We start from the raw sequence: 17,676 nt of genomic DNA on the forward strand, positions 1-17,676 counted from the left end.
CCTGTTGCGGAGGAAGTAAACTCTGTTACGTGCAGCGGCGGTGTTTAGACTGCAACAGCTGGGACGGCCGGAAGTCAAGTTTCTCACTTAAATTTACAAATTAGCTGTGTCTGGCTACCCTAAAATTTGTAACAATTTGTACCAATTGTTGCTGGAAGTCGTCTGTTAACACAAAAAACCAGCAAAAGAGAGCGATTCGAGAGAGACATTTTGACAGTTCTTTCACTGAGAGCTTGCAAATTCTTGCTGGACAAATTTCTTCTAGCAAGCACTTGCAAGCTCTTCTTCTTCCTGAAAACAATCAATTAGCTGTTTTTAGTTTTTTGTTGATTTATGTTTGTGAACATTAAAAACAAATTTATTGTGGAAATAACATAGTCTAATTGTATTGTTTTATGGAGAACAAATTTGTAAAGTGGAAAAATACTTTTTTGTTTCATTTTCGTTTTTATTTTTAATAAAATACAACGCGATTGCTTCCTTTGTTGGCGGACAAATTGTTCTGTTTTGGCAAGTCAGCTGATTGCTTGCTGGTTTTTGCTGGGAAGGTGTCTGTTTACTTTTTAAAATTTTCTAGCAAAAGAGAATAAAAACCCCTTACTCTCTGAGAAAGTTCTTGCTGGACAATTCTTGCTGGGAAATTAACCAGACAGACTTATTGTCGCTTGCCAAACACATAGTTCCCGAAGTCTGGAAAATAGGCCAGCTACTGAAGCCCGAAAAGGATGCCAGCAAAGGAAGAGAAAGAGGAAGAGAAAGAGAAGTGTAACGTTACAAGAGAGAACCTCTAGATCAACAAGCCTTTCAACCAGGTTTAAGTAGCATTCACACGAATGCAGTCGCAGATGCAGTGAAGAAACAGTTATCGTGTGAATGCGGTCCTTGGAGAACATCCACCATCTATAGCAGCTGAGAAGCGCCAGCTGTCAGGACAAAGCAGAGTAGTTTTGGGTCAATACGCTCGGAATGGTGCAGCCGTCAAAATTCCTATAGGGCAAGTACTGATGACACCGTGGAAAACATCTGCCCAGCATACAGCACAGGCCCCCACGACACACTGCTCCATTTCAATTGCCCTACCAATCCTGCTAAGAAACTTAAGTTTGCAGTTTTGTGGTTACAAACCATATAAATAGCGAAATAACCACATTCTTACGACTGATAGACCCAGAGTCAGATTAAGCAGAAAAATGAGAATACAAACATATTAACTACTGTTACAACAACGAGAACAAACTGCAATTATAGATGTAAACTTTATGATGATAAATAAATTATAGTTATTTCATTAATTCCTTTGAATTAATAAAATAAAAAAAAAATTAAAATAATTTTTCAATACAGCATTTTCCATTTTCCGAACAAGACGTGAAAATTACATGCCAAAGGGTTGGTGAAAATGACATGCCAAAGATTAGTGAAAATGCTATTCTTGGGAATTGGTTAAGATGGCATGCCAAAGGATTGGTATAGATGCTATGCCAAAGAACTGTTGAAGATGCCATTCCATCGAGTTAGTAAAGATGACATGCTTAGGATCTGAAAAGGAATTGCATCTTTTGGGGGTCTCGCTCTTGTAAAAAGAATGAGTGAAGATGCTGAAAAAATGACATTCCATTTCACTTGCACCCATTCTTGAATAGCATCTTTGGCATCGAACATTTTGCTGGGTCTACATCAAAGTCTGTGATTTGGATCGAAAATGGAGTGCGTCCTATCTGTGTGCCGTGGAAGCAAAATGGAGTGCATTCTAGCTGCGCGCTCTCTTGTAAAATTCATAGGTGAATTCATAGGAAAAGATGTACTCCAGCGGCAATTGTTCTAGTGATTTAACTGCATCCGCGGATGCTGGGTACTATTACTCATTTTTAGGGGAAAATTCTTCAATACGTCAAAATTTTCATCTATCAAAATGATGTGGCAACTCATATGTTAATTGTTCATTTATGGGTACTTTACACGATATGTTATTTTACATATGTGCTGTCACTTTGCATGTACATTTTGTATATAAAAAGGTGACAACCCATATGTAAAAAAACATATCGTGTAAAGTACCCATTAGTGAGCGCTCTATTCGGCCATGTATTTTCGTATGCAGTTGAGAAATTAATTGTTAGAAGAAAACAATTTTACCAAAAAATGAAGGAAATAGGTAAAGAAAACGAAAATGTGAGTGCGACTAAAGTTTTTAACAATATGTGTGTTCGTTTACTCAAAATTTGTATAAATTGTTACTGGATGTTGTTCGTTTACTCTACAGTACAATGCAAAAGACCTTAGCCGATTACAAGAAGTTACTGAACTTGTACAAATTTGTACGAATTGTTGAGTAAACGAACACACCTAATATAAATTGTGTTATTTGCGTGATTTATATTTTGTGGTCATATTAAATTGTATGCTAGTGTGAACGCAAAAACTAAAAGTGGTATGGACTTTGACAAACATAAAGGATGACCAATGGATAAAACAATTGACAGCTCATATGACATTGATAGATAGTGTAATAGAACGGTTACACTACAGCTTTTTGCCGGGTTAACCCACTTCATGAGGATTTATTGCTTAATCTGGTCAAATCTGACCAGATTTGCCATACAAAAATTAAATCCTCTCACGACTGGGTTTATTTTAAATCCGGCACAAATCCACCAAAAATACAGTGTTGTATTCGGTATTTGTACAAAAAATCCAACTCTACTCAAAAAGTACCAAAAGTTGCAACTGTTTTTGCAACAGAGTTTGTCGTGTTTTACACGTTTACGATTGGTCGCATGAGATTTTATGGAGTTAATAAATCTAAGGCCATGTTTATATTATAGCCTTTTGCAGGGTTAACCTTCTTTATGAGGATTTGTTTGACGTATATGTAATGGAATTGACATTTAAAACCCAGTGGGTTTGTTAAATCCTGTTATATATAAACGTACTATAAAGTTATTTGAAAATCATAAAATTATTTATTTTTTTACATTAGACACTTTTTTAACAAAAAGTAAGCTTGATACCATGATACAAAAATGTATCCCTGTGTGTAAAATATACCAATATGAGCAAAGAGGGGACGATATCTCATACGAGAAGTTGTAAAAGTGTAAAACATGACTTTATTAGTTATTTTGTATGTATACGTAAACAAACATCAGCTGACAGTTTATATCCTCGAAAAGCTAAGTGTAACCAGCAAAGATTAACCCACTGGATCTATTAAACCCAGTGGGTTAACCTTCAATAGTGTAACCGGGGTATAAACATCCCTTTACGTTTTCATACAATATATTCACAGTAATGCTTGGTTTACAGTTACGAAATCCACTCGATTTCAACTGTCAATTCCATAGGTTAAACGTCAAATGAAATCCAGATGAGATTTCATTTGACGTTTGAGCTATGGAATTGACAGTTGAAATCGAGTGGATTTCGTAAATAGGTGTGTTCGCTGACAGTTTATATCCTCGAAAAGCTAAGTGTAACCAGCAAAGATTAACCCACTGGATCTATTAAACCCAGTGGGTTAACCTTCAATAGTGTAATAGTACGTTTATATATAACCGGATTAAACAAACCCATTGGTTTTCAAATGTCATTTCCATTGCTTATATTTCAAATAAATCCTCATAAAGAAGGTTTTAGTTCTGGAACAGAGCTTTAGTTCCCATAAAACCATGTTGTTATTGTAAAATTGTTAGTTGTTGTAATTCATGCAAACACCTTAAAGGCCTGGGTACATAAGCTGCCTCGCCTGCTTACCTTGCTTCCTTCTGATAAAAGAATAAAAATGAAAAGGGCAATACATAAGAAAAATAAAAGAATAAAGAAGGCCGAGCAAATTTCCCATAGGTTGCCCTTTTCTTTTTTATTCTTTTATCAGAAGCAATCAAGTGGTCTGTTCCAGAACCTGCAAGAAGCTAGTACTTTTTACTACGATAAAAATTTTCCCTTTATGTTATCGGGAACAAGTTGAGTTGACGCACTATGCTCAAAATTTTTTTTTTAAACTTGTACTTTTTTTAGTAGGGGATTTAAGACTTTCTCCTATGGACAGGTGCAAATCTAGGGCACGGGAACAACTTTTTTTTAAATTTAAAATTTTTCTCTTATCAGCTGGCCTTTAACAAAGGTATTTTTTGGAACTTCAAAGGCCCATATCTCGGGAAGTATGGGCTTCCGCAACAAATGTTATATATATTTGTTATCAGGGTGACGAAATCTACCGGTGACGAGATCATTTCGATTCGAGCATAGTTGGCCAGCTCGTCTTATGCCTGTTATCGGAAAAAATAGTCAAAATTAATAGATTCATGCAGTACTGGAACAGACCAAAGGCAAGCAGGCGTGGCAGCTTATGTACCCAGACCTTTACTTCTCCATGGACTTCAGCAAGAATACCATGCTTCTTATGTGTCGAGACCTTTATATTGTTCTACCATGCATTGCACTAATCAAAAATTACTCGAGCTACATTACGTTGGCAACTAATTGCTTGTATGGTGAAAATCATAGTTATTGTGAATGATCATGGTGAATCAGATCATTCGTGGATGATTGTGAATGTTCTGTGTTGACATTTAAACGAAAAATAACAGATATCACACACGCAAGAAATAAGACGGACGAAGTTTTGTGTTGTCGCAGAAAAATTGATAAAAATTAATAACGCAACGAACGTAACAAGAATAACGTTGTAACAAAGAAACGAATGTAAACGAGGTATTGCAAAACGTGATTGTTAACCAATAAAATTCTTAATTATTTAATAAATAAATCAAGAAAACAAAAATCAACAAGTGTGAAAGAAGTAGCAATTATACAAGTCAGCGTAGAAAGTGTGTGTGTGTGTGGAAGAAGAATTTGCAATAAAATGAAATAAAGAAGTTGTGATTGGATAAGAAATGTCAAGATTATTCGGTGGTGTTTTTTTCTTGTTCCTTTGAAACATGAGAAGTTGTTGAGCAATTTTTTACAAAAAAAAAAAAAAAAATAATTGCTATGTTCCAGAACCTGCAAGAAGCTACTATTTTTTACTACGATAACATTTTTTCCTTTATGTTATCGGAAAAAATAGTAAAAATTAGTAGATTCTTGCAGTACTGGAACAGACCAAATATTTTATTTAATGTTTGTTTTTGTTCACACAAAAAAACTGGCTAGTGTGCCAAATACAACGTAGTGTTGGTGTGTTTAGAGGAGAGTAACCAATCATCACTTAAGAGTTTTTTCACTTCCAATAATTTTTCTTTTTATTTTCGTGTTGTTAAAATATCTTGTGCAAGTTGTTTGACAGCAAATACCCAGTCATAAAGCCACAATAATCAACATCATCATCATTCGATGAGGAGGCAACAACAGCAATAACAGCAACACAGATTTGATTCGATGTTGTCATTGCTTTTGTTGTTATATGTTTTTTGTGGTTGTTTGAAAGAATTCAAGACAAGCTTTTTACTTGTGTCAAAAATCTAATCTATAAACATCCATAATCATCATTTCCATTCCATACGAGAGTGAGAGAAAAGAATAATTAGAGGAGATGGAGAAGAAAACAAATGTGACACAGACACACAGTATTATGCAAACATAATCCAAAGTAAAAATAAATTGGTAAATCAAACATCATATCAGTTAATTTTTTATTTTGTTAACAAACCTACCGAAAGGCTTTGTCCTCGTCACCTCGTCAACATCCCACCTTCATTGCTAGCCTTTGCAAAGTAATATTTGCCATAAGCAATTTTAACTGCCTTGGTTTCACTGATCAATCGAAACTAACCAAGAATCTAGCGACGAGACCGGTTTGGTGTGTGTGGAATATTCGAATATTCAATGTTTGGGTTCTTGATATTTTTGTGTCTATGACGTAAACTCTGAATTTTTAGAACAGCAACATCACCAAACAAAAAAATTTATTGACAAGATCAGCAAACAAGGCAAACGTTAAGTAAGGCCATAACAAAACAGTCGACAAAATAACGCATCCCATAGAGGTAAGTAAGTTAGAATCTGTTGGAACACACAAAAACAAAATAAGTCGTGTTTGTTTATTCATCCTTCTCCAGTTGATGCTGGCTAATAACATGGTCCTACTAAATAAACATTCCTATATTATACAGTGGGGGAAATAAGTCTGCGTACAAGAAGAATAGAATTTTAATTTGGAGAAAAAGGAATTTTTGTACAGTAGAGTACCTATAAAATGCTCAGGGGAGAAATTTATAACTGCCGAGATGTCAATTCAAATCAAATTGGTATATGTCTGAAAGCTGGATATTTGGTCATATAGCGCCGAATAGGGAATCTTGTAAAAAACATCTCTACGGTTCCAAAACATCGAATACTTTTCTTCTTCCTATCAGGAAGAATCTTTGCCTGCAAGACACTGCAGCTATCAGTAAGATTAAATGAGTGTTTGATTTGACTTCAGCGCCTTCCTCCATCTTGGACTCGACAATTCGTTCATAGCAGAGTTACCTTCAGCCCAAACGTCTCTGTTACGAATAATTACTGATGGTGCGTCAAGCCTGAAAGGGTTGGGCATTTATAATCGCTTATGTGATTGCTGTAGCTAGATTCAGATTTAAGACCTTCGCAATTCCAAAATTCGAAACTCGCCGGGTTCCACGTTACGAACTGCCAAATCTTGGGCAGAAAATTTTAAATCCACTTGAATTGGCTGTGATTTTGTATTTCGGATATTTATGGGTCAGTATATCATCCCGCATAAAATTGCCAATATAAGGTCATGTTTATATTATAGCTTTTTGCAGGGTCAACCTTCTTTATGAGGATTTATTTGAAATATACCTAAGCAATGGAATTGACATTTGAAACCCAGTGGGTTTGGTAAACCCGGTTTTATATAAACCTACTATAAGTCCTCGTTTTGTATGTTTTGCATTTATAATTTATTGAATGGTGCAATGACTAGCATGTCCTTGAATCGACTCCAAGGCATCCATGTTAAACTTCGCACTCAACGATTAAAGGGAGGGTTAAAATGTCATTTAGAGGCAGTTCCCGGATCGGACCATATGTAGACTTTCGTACCCTGGGGAATTACATACTTCCCAAGAATTGTGTCTTGTCTTTCCGGAAATGTCTTTAGCGCCATTATGTTGCTTAGGTACACCTATCGGATCGGGTTGAATTTTTTACCATAGGAAGTCTTTCAGGGCAATCATGAATATAAATTCCGTGCGGAATTTGTTCCCTTTCCCAAATTTTACAATTTTTCTTCAATATTTATGTCCAAAAAGAGAATATTTTTGTTGATTCGGCGAGAATATTCCATAATTAAGCAATTCAAGTAGTTTTCAACGTTTTAAAATATTGATTTTAAAACAATTTTACTTCTTAAAATTATCTTCCGTGCGGAAAATTCCGAGGGAAATATTCATGATTGCCCTGTTTGTTATCGTTACCACAACAATATATTTTTTCCTAGGGGAAGTCCATACTTTCCAATATATGGGTCTTGACTTTTTTGGAAATGTTTTGGGTCTTGACGAGATATGGCCCTTGATTTATTCGGAAATGTTTTACTTTAACCCCATTATTTTGCTTTGGATGCCAACATGGCGCAATGGTAAGCACACCCTACTTGAAGTCTGTATACTCAATTTGCAGGCCACCTCCAACAACGCATTCTCAATAGTGTCAAAAAAACCTTTAGCGTAATGTTGGCGACATTTCGTGAGTACTTCTGTCATGTGAAACTTCTCCACTAGCGGTGTCTTAAGAGAGGCCCTTTGAACTTTAATGTTAAAAAAAGAGTAGGTCCTATATCATTGAGCTAAAATGAATGAGAGAAGTCTTCCTTGTGATATGAGAGATGTCTCCCTTGTCTCTTCGGGCATGTTTGCTTGTATGTTTGTATGTTGCATATGGGCACCTCTCGGATCGGATTTTACCATTTCTAATCCTTGGTAGATTAGGTATTTCGGATATTTTTCTTTTATCGCCATCGTGTTGTTTAGAGGTATGTCCCAAAATATGGGTCTTGACTTTTTCGTAAATTATTTAGTTTATCAGCATTACTTTGTTTAAGGACAACCCTTGGATCGGCTTGAATTTTTTATACGGTTTTAGATAGCTGAAATATCTCGACCACATTTGTCAACAGATTTTTCGGAAATTTAGATTTTGGGGTTCCTATTGGGCTTGAGAACTTCCACAAAAATTTCAATATTGGCCCACTTTTTCGTATAGCCCCCATATTTGATGTATTTTGAAGATGTTCACTTAGCTTCAACATTGGTGGCTCCAGGTTTGATTTGTCTGGAATAAATTAAAAAAGCACAACGGAGACTTGCATAAATTGTGCTCTTTCATGTTTTGTCCCAAATCCGAATGTGAGATACCTTAGCTGAGTGGAAACAGACCCTATTCACATCCTAGACACATGTTCTGTGTTCTGTAATAAATTCATGCCCAATATGAACGAATTAAGAAGCTGTTGTTTGGTCAAAAAAAAAAATCGTCCTGTTCGCTGCTAATTGCCGGTTTTGTAGGGCGAACCTTGTTCCTACTTCTGATGTTGTCGCAAATTGTTGTGTTGCACTGGTAATTCATATGGGCGTTCGAACCTCAGCCGAAACTCAGTAATCTTTGTCGATTCTGTAATATCACGGTTGCCACAATAAAAACACTTTGGATTCAGATTCGTAGAAGTGGGCGCGGATGATCGAGATCAGTTCATCGAAAAACTCCCAAATCCCAAAACACCAGTGACCAAATTTTTATGTTGATATCTGCACTGATAGTGTCTTTTGCCGTCGTAACCTGAACTGCGACGACCACTGTGCGAAACTTACAAATCCCTCCCGATGAAATCGGTGATCTTCCACATCGCAGGGATAACGTTCACGCTATAAAGGGGTTTATACATAAATTATCAACAAAACCTGGTAGATAACTGATTGTAACCCGATTGTGTCTAGTGTGGAATGGCCTGCAGGAAAATTAAGACGATACCTATATCAAAATGAGTATAGCTACTTAATTTTTGAGCAAACCAAAATGTTTGCATGCTTCTTGAACGCAGACTTCTTTAGCCTAGTGTATATGTATTTGTCAAGACCATCATCTCATAAATGTTTGTGTGTGCGCCTTTCTGCATGGCTCACACACAGGAGAAGGGTTGAAACACAACGTTGTCATCATTATACTACAAATTTTGGTTTTTATGCTGACATAAAATATGACCGGCTCTGCTGATCCTTTTAGGAGTTTATTGTTTTTGTTTATTTTCATCTTCTTGTTCTTCATTTTCTTCATGCTCTTTTCATTCTTCTGGTTAATATTTTCTGTTGTAGGTTGTATTAGGGCATAGGGCGTACACCATTAACACCAGACCAATAAGAATTTTCTACATCGTCTCCGGTTGTTTTACTACGCATACATTCAAAACTCTTGTTGTTTTGGGTTTTGTTTTTTTTTTTTTTCATTCTTTCCTTCCGACTCGTGATCTGCATATTATCAATTATCATCAACAATTATAATGATAATAATTGTAAAAACTATAAAACCATAGAAGAAACCACACACACATAAAACGTATTAGTAAGACTCTTTACACTGGCGACTCATTTGAATAGGTACTGTTGTAATGTGTCAAGATCTCGTGACTATTGTCAAACAGTGGGTGAAGGAAGACTCCATTCCTGGCTACTCTTCTTCAACTCATTCGAAATTCTTGATTGGAAGAAAGATTATGCGACGTAATAGTATTCTCTTTGCCCAGACACCAGTCCAGATTGGCTGGAGCTCGTCTAATCATTCTGTTTCTAGGATTATCGACACTAGGACACCTGTAGGGTTATTATATTTTATATTTGTAACCATACACCACTATGTTGAGAGGGTATTATAAGTTGGTTTGGGCCCAAAATTTTGCAACCATTTTGTAACACTTATAAATACCAAAATGAATGTCTCGACGAGCTAAGACGATCTGGCTATGTGTCTGTCCATATGTCCGCCTGGCCATCTAAATCTTGTAATTACGTTACAGGTCGCAATTTTGATCGGACCGTCACCAAATTTTGGGTGTTGATGGGGGTCCCGGAGGGAAAGAAGCCTATTGATTTTTGTGATAGTCGGATAATACTCATGGGTCGGAAACCTATGCAATGATGTAAATTAGGTTGTCGTAGGTGGTCACACAACTGAGATATCGCAATAGTCGCTAATCCAACCCGGATAATACTCATGGGTGGGAAACCTATGCAATGATGTAAATTAGGTTGTCGTAGGTGGTCACACAACTGAGATATCGCAATAGTCGCTAATCCAACCCAACTTTTAATTGAAATCACGAATATCAAAACCTTGGGACCTTCTAAATGTCTGACTATGAATGTCGAAAACCCCACCTTTACAATGATGCAAAGTAGGTTGGCGTAGGTGTTCAAAACACCGGAGATATTGCAATAGTCGGTAATGCATTCCATTTTTCCATTTTGCAATTTTGATCGGATCTTCACGAAATTTTGGGGGATATTGGGGGTCCCAGAGAGGAAGAAGCCTATCGTTGGTGAGCCTGTGTTTAGTGATGGTCGGATAATATACGAGGATCGGATTGGACAGAAAACATATGTGGAGAAAATTTAACGTTGGAGTATTCCAAAAGGAAAGCCCGTCAATGGAAGAAGAAAAGATCTCCCTTACATTGATTCAAGATAGGCTTAGGTGGTCAAACGAGGAGATATCGCAAATGTAGGTAATGCGTCCCATTTTTCCATTTTTTGTAATCATGCTAAAGTTAGGAATTTTGATTGGATAATTAGAAATCTTGAGATCTGATGCGGCTCCCGAAATTTTGATGGCTAATAGTGGCCCTAGGGAGAAAGAATCATATTGAGTTTGGTGATAGTCGGATAATATTCCCTAAAATAAAAGTTTACCAGTAAAAAGCTTTTGCACAGGGGTATTGGTGTAGGGTATCACATAGTCGGCCCGCCCCTACTATAGCATTTGCTCGCTTGTTTTTATTAAATTCATTATCTGAATCGACTTCGTATTGCACTTGTATAATTTTGCAACAGTGTATGATCGATCATCAGTGCACATTCTTGCATTTCAAATAATCCAGTGATGCTGTCAGAACTTCAACACCGTGAGGTTTTTTATTCTGAAGTTGTTGTTGATGCCCCTCTGCTGTTTTTTTCGTTCTCCCATTTACATCCATTTCTCTTTATTGTCCCTTATAAATTTGTCTCCATCTACTCTCCTTAGCAGCAACAAGAGAACAGCAGCACACCACAGTCTGCCACCCTCACCATGAATTGTTTATTTTTTTACCGGGTACCGAAGACCGGCACCGGCATACAAAATGTAAACAGAGATGTTGTTTTGTTGTTGTTGCTTGGATTCTCAATTGTGTAAATTGTTCTATCTATCAGTCATTGTACTTTTAAGGGGTAATGCAATTCTTACTTAATCCGCCAACTTCCCTCCGCCATAATTTTGTTTTGTTTCGTTTTTTTTTTTTTTTTATTTGTGAATTACAGTGGCATTCTCAAATTGCATTCATTTTAAATTGAGATGTGCTGCTAGTACTATTGTCTGCTGCTTAATATGTGATGTCTAGGTTAGGCTAGTCATGGATAGTTGTCGTCGAGTTAATTTGAGTCATAGATTTATTTATATACCCACTTGCCAATGGGAACTAATTGTCAATGAGAGAGTTTCATGTGCCTATTTGAATTTCAAGTATCACATGAAAATTTTGAAGAAAGTTTCCAAACCAATGCACCCTGGTTTTTAAACTAGGATATCATTAGATCATTCAAGACATTTAAACTAGTATTATAATTAGTGTTTGTCGGATAATGGCCACTTCCCTTACAATCAGGCAGTGAATGACACTTATATAATGCTTTCGCAGCATAATTTAATTTGAAATCGGCATAAATGAATAAAATTAAGTTTAAATAATTTAAAGTGAATGAACTATCGGGGGTTTTTTCTGCAATATTTTTAGTGGAGTATTGCAGTTGTACTGAATTACCGAAAGTAATGAATTGAGGTTCATTTTTATTTAAAGATAATGGTTAACATGATAACTCTTGATTCGATTTGATTTAAAGTGAATGACCAACTTTGCACATAGTAGTATTTCTTTCAATCTTGGAACTAGATCGGAGATGGATTATATCGGGTAATTCTCACACAAAAGTTGAAACATTTTTAAATAAGTACAATTTAAGGGCTGTTCGAAGATGGATTTGAATTGCTTATCGTATATAGTCCTTGAAGTCCACTTCACAATGATATAATGTTGTTGTGGCCAATTCCATATTTCCTGAGCTATAATAAGAAACCAATTTGGTGGAGCAAGCAGTCTACTACTCTCATAACAAATTCAGTAAGACGAAACTCGGTACTGATTGGGCTGCCTAAAGGGTTAATTTCAAGAAGTACAAGAGTGAAATCAAGAAAGTCTTGGGCCAGCTTTAGTGAGCCTATAGAGGGCGTAAACGAATCGGGTACGTTTCGCAAGATACTATCTAAAGAGCAACTCAACCAAATCTGGTCCCAAGCCCGGTTTCAAAAGGATGAGGCTTTTGTCGTGAACTAATGAGGTGTACTGATCACCTTTGAGATGAGCGATTCAGGTCGTAATCTCCTACCCTAAAAGATCTTCCCTAACACCACGGTGTTAAGTGATCACGTTCCCATCGGTGTTTCAGGTTTGAAGTCTTGGTACCGACTGTATTAGAGCGAAGCTTCGTTAATACTTGGGCGCCTAAACAAATAGCAGACTTAGTTGTCGAGTCCTAATCATGGTAGTGGGCGGCTATGGCATGACCTTCCTCATTTCCCCCATTTAAAAAAAAAAACTCGCTATGGATATGAGTACACTCCCGAAGCAGGAAATTGCTCGACTTCCTGAGGGAGAACTCTTAAATTTGACAAGAAGAGTTCAGCTGGGAAGACATACCCCTGTCAGACGAGGAGATGGATATTACAGTTATCCCACATCAACCGGAGCTGTATTCCTCAGTTACCCAGGGCAGAACAAACCCAGGTTTTGAGAGGGGGTTGCTCTGATGGATAAAGATGTGGAGGATAGTTTGAATCTCAACCACTAAAAGCAACAAGGTGAAAATAATGATAGGCACTCATAATGATAGGCACTCATATAAAAGGGCAGTGCAATACTGCACACCATTTATTGGCAGGAACCCGAGCGAGATCATTCAAGCGGAATTCCAGGAGATCGGGTTGAAAATTCGATTCGTAAGGCATTTCGAAAGGATATACCCTCCCGCTAAGAAACGTTTCCTTGATGGGATTTAAACTTCTTCATTGATGGGATTTAGACTTCTTCATTGATGGGATTCAGACTCCTGGTATGTTGGCAGCCTCCACCCACCAGTTGCGATGACTGAACCGTCACCTGTTATAACCGAAAATTCGGTGGTTTCAGGCTGCACGAGTCCCATGCGACTGGCTTGGGCAACATGACTCCATCGGCCCCGAAGACAACGCCACTGCGGAAGGACCAGGCGTAGCAAAAAAAGGCCTCAACTAGTGGGACCGCTTCATCAGTGACTGCCCCGAAAGATGCTAAGCGGAAGAAGTGTTAAAAATTCTAGACCCTCTGGGAAAGGTGTGCCTATAAAGAATAAAGGGGATGGTGGAGCGAGAAGTTATGTAGCTGAAGCGACTGACGGCCCGTTAATCTCAAGGCATGCTAGTGGGAAATCGTAAACCTCTTCGCAGCAGGCATGCGTGAAAAGGGTAAGATATTCTGAAGATCCACAGCCTGGTGCTGTGATGATGATGGAGCGTCACTCGGGCAAACACCCGTCTTCACATTCAGCCTGCCAAGACCTGCAAAAGTCCTGGTAAAAAGCTCCATGCAAGCCCGCCGGGTTGATCGCTTCATATGACCTTCTGGTAGCAAACATTGATAACTTTGATGCAGAAAGCAGAATCAGTGATAATCATTCATCGTCTGAGGAAGATCATAACTTTTGATTATGTGGACGACCGAAAGACCGGCTTTGGCAGGGCAGGGAAAAACGTTACTTTGGCGACTTTCTCCATATAAAGCTCTACTTGAATTTATTCATAATGCTCATAGCAACACTGGAATGGATTGATAAGATGCAGAAAATCAGGATCCTCAATTCACACATAGGTGAGACTTCCGTTACGGCATTCACATTGTATCTTTGTTTAAATTTAAATTTAAATTTAAACTTTGTACTGTCTGGGCAACTGCATCCGTGTGAATGCTATCTAAGCCTCTCTAATATGCTCGTTGATCTAGAGGTTCTGGTTTGTAGCTTTGAAGATATCTCCTGGCTTGCTTAGATGGAGGAAACCTGTATATTAGATTGCGGCAGTTATGCTCACGATGGTACAGGTAAAATTCCATCTTGTACCATCCTTCCGCAAAACGGTGTAACCATCGCAACGTTGCAAGCTACATGTGACGGTGAGTGTTGTTTCTTGAATCGCTGCGACCATGATATTTCTTCTACTGATAAAGTCTACAATTTCGCTGACTTCGTTGCGGAGACCGTTGCAATTGAAGTGCAAGAATGATGTATTTTCGGGGCATTGAAAACAACATGGGGTGTACGCTTATGTTGAGGAGAATGCGGGCGCGTCTCCTCCTCGGATACGGCGACGGTGAATTGGGAAGTTGGTTGCTGCCAACATATTATTGTGTCTGCAACATTAGTATTGTACCAGAAACTTTATTCTTTCCAAATATAGCTGTGTTCCTTTACTTGTTCGAGGCTATCATTTTTACCATTTCTCACATTTTTTTTCCTGCAAAAGCGTTCCTTAACCACAAAAAGTGGTAATACTAAAAGCAATTTTTAAGAGAGAGAGTGAGGCAAAAATTGCATTCTCTTCTACCATTGGTTACCAGACAAATTTCTTCGTGTAAAAAATGGTAGAACAGATTTTTCGACATTTTTTGACGATTATTTGGCAATGAAGAAAAAAAAACAGAAACAAAAGTAAAAAGCGAGCTTGAATTAATTCTCAACTTATTAGTAAACAGCGAACGCTGAAAAAACAAAATTAAAAACAGTGAAATGAAAGAAGAAAAATGAATTTTTATGTTTGTTTTCGACATTTTACCTGATCTACCATTTTTTCCGTTCCTCTATTTTTCTGGTAAAACTGGTCACGAGAGAACAACTTTGACATTTTTCTCTTTTACCACTTTTACCATTAACAAAAGTAAAGGAACGAAGCTTATGATTACTGTGACCTTACGCACGGAGAAGTGATATTGCAGAAGCAGTCATATTTGGGTGCCACCGTGGTGCAATGGTATGCACACCCGGCTTGCACGCTGAAGGTCGTGGGTTCGATTCCCCGGCCAGTCAACATCAAAATTTTCAACGGTGGCAAAATACCCCTCAGTAATGTTGGCGACATTTCCTGAGTATTTCAGCCATGTAAAACTTCTCTACAAAGTGGTGTCTTAAGACACGCCGTTTGGACTCGGCGATAAACAGTAGGTCCGATATCATTGAGCTAATATGAATCGGGGTGCACTCATTGATATGAGAGAAGTCTCCCTTGTCCCGTATGGGATGTTTGTGGAACAATTATTATTATTAGTCATATTATAAGAACAAAATAGGGTATTTTAAAAATCTGAAAAATGGAAATGTTGCTTCAGCCATGTCATTTTACCATACTGACACAAAATATATTGTTGAATCAACAATATATATTTTTAAATTTTAAATTTTAATTTTTTTTCATCTGACCTCGAGCTAAAACAATTCTTATGAAATTAAAAAAGTCCAAAGGTCAACAATAATTTTTAAAAAAAACCCTTTTTTGTCCTTAGAATATGATTGCTTTTCCCCTATATCTCTCCTCTGGATGTCTTGACTCAATGTCTTTATGCCTTGCAAATGGTGGCTCTTTCCACCAATTCTTATGACGGGTATGATATTGTGGTTACAGTTGATGTTAGATTTATTATTGGAACATCTGTTTCGTTGGTCATTAACCCCCAAACACAATCCAAACTTAAAAACGCCGTTTTAAAAACATTTTTTATAAAATTAGTTGTTAATTCCTTTTGCGAGCACTCTTTATCTTGTTATAGCTAGCTATTACATATTGCCTTGTATAATGGCGAATGAATAAACCACTGAAGTATTCTGCGAATTGAAAGTCGCCCATACAGATGGCCCATTATGACGACGTTTCATTATTATAGTGTGATAAATGTGATGAATCATGGAAAAGTAAAATACTTCTAAATTTCTGAATTCATGGTGCGGATGATGATGATGATGATGTTGGGAGCAACAAGCATTTCCCGCCTCTGCTGCCATCAAACAAAATAAACACACACCCTCTTTAAAATTGGTGTGTTTTGTTTTGGCTTTTTTATTTCAATTACATTTCCCTTTCTTTGTTGGTTAAGTAGGTTTTTATTTTTGGCCTGTTTTTTTTAGTTGTACTTCTCTTTTGTAATAAAATATCATTGTTTTTGTGTGTTTTATTTGGAATAAAGTTTAGACTGTTGTCGTAAGTCAGGCGCACAGCTTTAAAACTTATCGTCAGCAGCTAAAAAGCAACATTTCATACAACCAGGCAAGCAGCCAGCCAGCTAGGCTAGTTTTATACACCACCACCACGCAACTCAGTTTCACTTTTTTCGGTTGTTGAAGCTCATTACGTCGTCTATCTACTATTGTGCTTTTGACCGTTTCAAATAGCAAGAAGTCTATTTTAATGCTTATTATTAAAAAACAGTTATTTTGGTCGCCTATTGTACATAAGCCAAAAAGGATTAAGTCCAAACATTCCGATTTAAGCATGTTTTATTTTAAATGCCATGTTATATTTGTTCGATAATAATGCTAAGGAGAACCACATGTTCATTTCAAATAGAAGAATTTTGATAAAATGGGCTATATGTACTTGACTTTCGATATTCACGTCTCCTCAAAAGTGCTCTCAAAATCAATTATGAAGTCGACTTTAGGCGACTTGGCTTCATCCATAGCTAAAAAAAGAATAAAAAAGGAATAGTTTAACATATGTACGTACCAAAAATAAAATGGTAACCACACTTAATTGTTTAATGCATTATGTGGTAATAATATTTCATTATCCTTAGAAAACATTTTGCGGTTGTCCTCTATTTATAGGAAAAAAGAACAACACAAACCGACAAACTTTAGAATATTACAAATCTTATTTTTGCTATCTCTTGTTTTCTGTAAAAACCGCAGATTGGTCACTTATTATTATACCGTCAGCCTTTAGGCTTAAGAGGGTATATACACTTTGTTGCGACCAAAAATGTGCCTCATCGAATTGTCTGAAACCCAGACAATTTAAAGTCGATTTAGACATGTACATATTGCTCATTTACTCAAAGAGTGGCAAAATTCAAAAAATGGGTTTTTTAAATTAACAATTTCTATTTCTTCTACGACTTCTACTTTATCTTGTGTCAAATTTTCAAGTTGATATCTCTAAAACTCAACGAGTTACATACAGCTTATTTTCCAGGAGTTTGGCATAAATCATCAAAAAAGTTTTTTGCATTTTTTTTAGAAGCATAGGTTTGATGCTGGGTTGAAAGCCGCTGGCCATAACACTATGGTTTCAGGTCAATCCGGTACGAATGAACACGCTGCCGTGAGTGTTGCATTGCATATGCTAAGTATA

The 17,676-nt window shown here is 37.0% G+C and overlaps 1 protein-coding gene across 4 annotated transcripts in view; it reads left to right on the forward strand.

The window, feature by feature from the left end:
* Positions 1 to 4,526: 4,526 nt before the first annotated feature.
* Positions 4,527 to 17,676, forward strand: part of dia (diaphanous related formin 1) — a 67,603-nt gene continuing 54,453 nt past the window's right edge. The window contains exons 1-2 of one of the 4 annotated variants that reach the window (XM_073969189.1): positions 5,520 to 5,604; positions 5,880 to 5,987. The gene's annotated coding sequence lies outside the window, so the exon portion shown is untranslated. Of the gene's footprint in view, positions 4,714 to 4,917; positions 5,605 to 5,879; positions 5,988 to 17,676 lie in introns of those variants that run through there. The other 3 variants (XM_073969188.1, XR_012410452.1, XM_073969190.1) reach the window with 3 other exon arrangements.

The sequence above is a fragment of the Musca autumnalis genome, unplaced genomic scaffold, assembly GCF_047663935.1.
Source record: "Musca autumnalis isolate F117 unplaced genomic scaffold, ASM4766393v1 scaffold_2, whole genome shotgun sequence".
Taxonomy (NCBI): domain Eukaryota; kingdom Metazoa; phylum Arthropoda; class Insecta; order Diptera; family Muscidae; genus Musca; species Musca autumnalis.